Source organism: Lactuca serriola, chromosome 8 (assembly GCF_051521515.1).
Source record: "Lactuca serriola cultivar US96UC23 chromosome 8, Lser_US96UC23_V15, whole genome shotgun sequence".
Classification (NCBI taxonomy): domain Eukaryota; kingdom Viridiplantae; phylum Streptophyta; class Magnoliopsida; order Asterales; family Asteraceae; genus Lactuca; species Lactuca serriola.
In genome coordinates, this window is record NC_136415.1 from 298,471,239 (window position 1) to 298,475,824 (window position 4,586).

General features: G+C 39.6%; 1 non-coding gene across 1 annotated transcript; it reads right to left on the bottom strand.

Moving 5' to 3' along the window:
• Positions 1–2,077: 2,077 nt before the first annotated feature.
• Positions 2,078–2,184, bottom strand: LOC145071628 (small nucleolar RNA R71). The gene has a single exon (XR_013690635.1). It is a non-coding gene; the product is annotated as a small nucleolar RNA R71 (small nucleolar RNA).
• Between the last annotated feature and the right edge of the window lie 2,402 nt (positions 2,185–4,586).

Below are 4,586 nucleotides of genomic sequence, written 5' to 3' on the forward strand. Positions count from 1 at the left end.
AGACTTAGAAGACAAGAAATGAATAAATCCACGAAAGTTACTAAATCCACGACGTGGCAAAGTCGGCCACGACATGCCATGAGGATTCTAGAAGATAAAGATAGCGATTCAGACGAATCCTTGCCCGGTACGGATAACTTGAAGCCCACGACGTGGCCTGGATAGCCACGACGTGGCACGGGATTTTGGAGTCTATTTAAGTGTTCCTGATCATTACGATAGAAAGAACCTTTTGGCTGAAGGAAGGAGTTCCAGAAGACGATTTGGAGCGAAAGAAAGATTTTGGAAAATGTTTTCAACACCAAAAAGAGTAAAGGTTTATATTTTAGTTAATTAAGAACATGCTTTTTATTACTTTAAATTGTGTTAGTTTATTAGTTGCTATGATGAGCAGCTGAATCTAGCTACTCTTATTTAGCTAGATGAAGCTTCCAACTTATGAATAGCTCAATTTTTATGGATTAAGTTTGGTTGGTAAAATTGCTTATGTTTGATTTGTTTTACCTAGCATGCTTATGTTTGTTGCTTTAATTGCTTGATTGCATGTTCTGTGTAGCTTAGTGACCATTAACTGCATGAACTTGTTTACCTAATGATTTAGTGAACATTGAATTGTTAGAGCTAGGATTGACCAATCTTAGTTAGTAATGAATGTAAATAAGCTTAGTTGTGCTAGAGAACGTGTATTGTGACTACAATTGTGTTTATATAACAAATCTTACATAGCATATTTGCATTCATAATTAGTTCTGTGTTTAATTATGTGTGAACATACATGGTTTGACATGAATTAGTTAATTATTGGTAAAGTTAGAACTAAATTACTAATACAACTAAAAAACCAACTTAATAATCCGTAATCATTAGCTAGCCATAAGAAAGAAGTGGATTCAAACTAAACAAGAGTGTGTTTTTACTTATTGAATTTGAGCTAAGTTTGTCTGATCTTGTAAAATCAGATAAAACCCCTTTTAAACTTGTTAATAATTGGGTTAATTTAATAGTAAGTAAATAAATTAATAACACTGTTCTCTGTGATCGACACCCGACTTACCTAAGCTATACTATAATCTGACTAGGTACACTGCCTATAAGTGCATAGATAGTCTAAGTTTGTTAGGTTATAAATATTAAAATTAGAGGGTACTTTTCTGCACATCAAGTTTTTGGCGCCGTTGTCGGGGAACGGCTTAGTTTTTATCTTATTTATTTGCATTAAATTAATCGATCCTTCTTGTGGAATAAAAACCACAAAAGTTAATTTTTCAGCAAAGTATAATTTTTTCTTTCAGTCACAGATTCCACGACATGGCCAGATACCTGCCACGACGTGGACATCTAAAACACTAGATTTTTTTATTTGTTAGTTAGTTTTTCATATTTTAGTTCAGTTTTACATTTTTAGTTTAGCAAGTTGCAGGAGTTCATGACCAGAGGCTCAAACACACCCTTGCTGCCATCACTTGAAGATCCCGAGTCCGCAATTCACAAGAAAAAGACACCCTTACAAGAACTGAAGTCAGCTTTTTCAAGGAAATCGGGAAAGAAGACAGGAGAGTCAAGTTCGTCCGCGAGGCACAAGAGCAATTTTTAGCACTTAGATCAAACACCCGTCCAAACCGAGTCCGAATACGATACCGAGCCGGAATTTGAAGAACACACAAGCGAACCTGAGAACGAGCCAAGGAACGAGATGGAAGCAATTGAAGAGACGTCCATGGGAGCTTACAAAAAGCAGATCTGATAAGATATGGGTCCCGGTTTAGTCCAGCCCGCAATACCTACCACTGCCACATTCGAGTTGAAGGGGCACATATTGACTGCACTGAAGGATATCCCATTTTTTGGGAAAGATCATGAGGATGCTTTTAAGCATCTAGATGAAGTCAACGATATTGCGGATTACTTCAATGTTCCAAATGTCAACAGAAACACAGTCTTGCTTAGGATGCTTCCCATCACTTTCAAAGGAGTTGCAAAGGAATGGTTAAAAGCACTTCCACCGGGTACAATTACCACTTGGGCTCAAATGCGTGAGCAATTCCTGGACCAGTTTTTCCCGCTATCCAAGATAGCCAAACTCAAGAAGGCAATAGACAACTTTGAGCAACATCCAGGGGAGTCATTATACGAAGCATGGGAGCGGTACAAGTGCTTGCTCAGAAATTGCGCTCAGCATGATCTAAATGTGTAACAGGAGATGTCAATCTTCTATGATGGGGTCAACGTTATGACAAGACAACTCCTTGGTTCTCAAGGACCTTTGACAAAGAAAAATCCAAGGGAGGTCAAGGAGCTGATTGAAGAATTCGCGAAGCACTCTCGCGAATACCACAACCCTAGGCAAGATGGAATCAAAGGTGGTGAAGGGACCCAAACTGAAGAAATAGCAGCTGTAATGGCCATGCTGAACAATTTGGATCGAAGGATAACACAAATGGACCAGTCAATACATGCCATAAGAGTGGGTTGCGAAAGATGTAGTGGTCCACACTTGACCAAGGACTGCAATATAGATGAGTTTGGGAACAGAAAAGCTCAAGTTTGCCACTCTAGTAGGGATAAGTTTGATGAGGATTGGAGGAAACCAAAGAAGGAGTGGCTGCCATATGAAGAGTATAAGAAGAAAAAAGAAGAGAAGTATAGGCAGACAGGTCGAAGCTTTTATCAAAAGGAGCAGCCACCAGCCGAGAAGAAACCTGATCTAGAGACCATTTTGATGAAGTTTATGGAAGCTTCAGAAAAGAGACACGATGCCACTGATTCTGCTATTATGGAACAACAAACATTAATAAAGAATCAACAAGCCTCCATCCATAACCTTGAAGTACAATTTGGTCAACTAGCCACTCTGGTTCATGAAAAATTATCCCCGAAGAATCCCGAAGTAAAAACCCAATCTCATGTAATTGCCATCGATACTGAAGAAGAAGCAATCTTTGAGTTCCTGGAGGCATTGGAAGAAGAACCACAACAGCCCGATCCAAAACCCAAGAAGTCAAAGTTCGAAAGTGAAAGGGTTGCCGAAACAGCTTCGCCACGACGTGGCACTCCTCTGGCCACGACGTGGCGCATGTCTGATCAAAAAGTCTTTAAACCCGTTCTAGTTTATCAGCCACCGTTGCCATATCCATCCCGAGATGCACTTACTCTATTGGAGAAGGAGCATATAGAGTTTGTCAAGCATATGAAGGGGATCCCGATTAATACTCCCTTTGTCGAGTCCTTATCCAAAACTCCCGAGAATCAGAAATTACTGCAAGATTTGATAGACACTCGCAGTCAATTAAAGAAGAAGTCTAAGGTGGTTCTAAGTGAACAAACCTCAAAATCCGTGTTGGGAGAGACACCAGCAAAGATGGGGGATCTTGGACGCCTCACTCTTCCGTGTGAGTTTGGTAATAAAATGAAGGTTAATGCTTTAGCCGATTCTGGGGCTAGCATTAATCTGATGCCTTTTTCATTTTATCAAAAATTGGAAATTCAGAAGATGAGGGCTACAAAAATGAAGATTCACATGGCGAACCGTTCAGTGACACAACCCCGGGGCATAGTGGAGGATATATTGGTGAAAATTGGAAAATTTGTTTTTCCAATAGACTTTGTAGTTTTGGATATGAAGGAAGATCCCGATGTCCCAATTATCCTTGGTTGTCCATTGCTTAACACTGCTGGAGCTTTTGTTGATATTCGTGAGTCTAAGCTCACTTTGAGGGTTGGAGATGAACAAGAAGTTTTTGGAATACAAGATGAATTCCAAGAAGATCATGTTCAAGAAGAGGTGTTCACAATTAATGAAGACAATGAACTAGAAGAACTGGAAAAGCTTATGGAAGAAGAGATCAAGGCAGTTCATCAAGTCAAAAGAACAAAACCAAGGGCATCTGTTCCATATTTGATTGAAGTCATAGCTTACGAGAGTCCGCCTTCTTGGGTGAGCAAAGAGGATAAGGAGATTACAAGTGATGAAGAGGAGGTCACTTCAAGAATGACAAAGCCGGTGGTGAAAGAAGAGGAGGATGTTATAAAGTGCAAGGAAGAACCCAAGGGCACAAAACGCATGCTCGAAGAAGAAGGCAAAGCTAAAAAAGAGAATTCAAAGAAGGCATATAAAAGGCGAGTTCAAGCTTACAAGAGGCGATTCAAGGAATAAAAGATTTTAGTGGAGGACTCTTTAGAAGATTCAACATAGAAGGCACGGAGTCCAGCTCAAGACTCCAAGAAAAAGAAGCGCTTCTCGGGAGGCAACCCGAGTTTGGTTTGCATTTTCTTTTCTTTTAATTTTTGAGTTTTTAATTAGGAAGATATCAACTCATCATCTAATAACTGATACTTAGTAAAAGAATTAGTTTTGGGGAACTTTAATTAATAAATGAAATGCAAAGCAGATAGTAAAAATGTGTGATTTAACAAAATTTTGCGATCAGACATTTGCCACGTCGTGGGCTACTAGAGTCACGTCATTGTAAAAGTGTAATCATGGGATCAAATGACAATTTCAAAGCCCACGACGTGGCATAGCCAGCCACGGCGTGGCCTTTAAAAACTCACGGGGGGACGATTTCGATAAAACCCTTTGACCAACA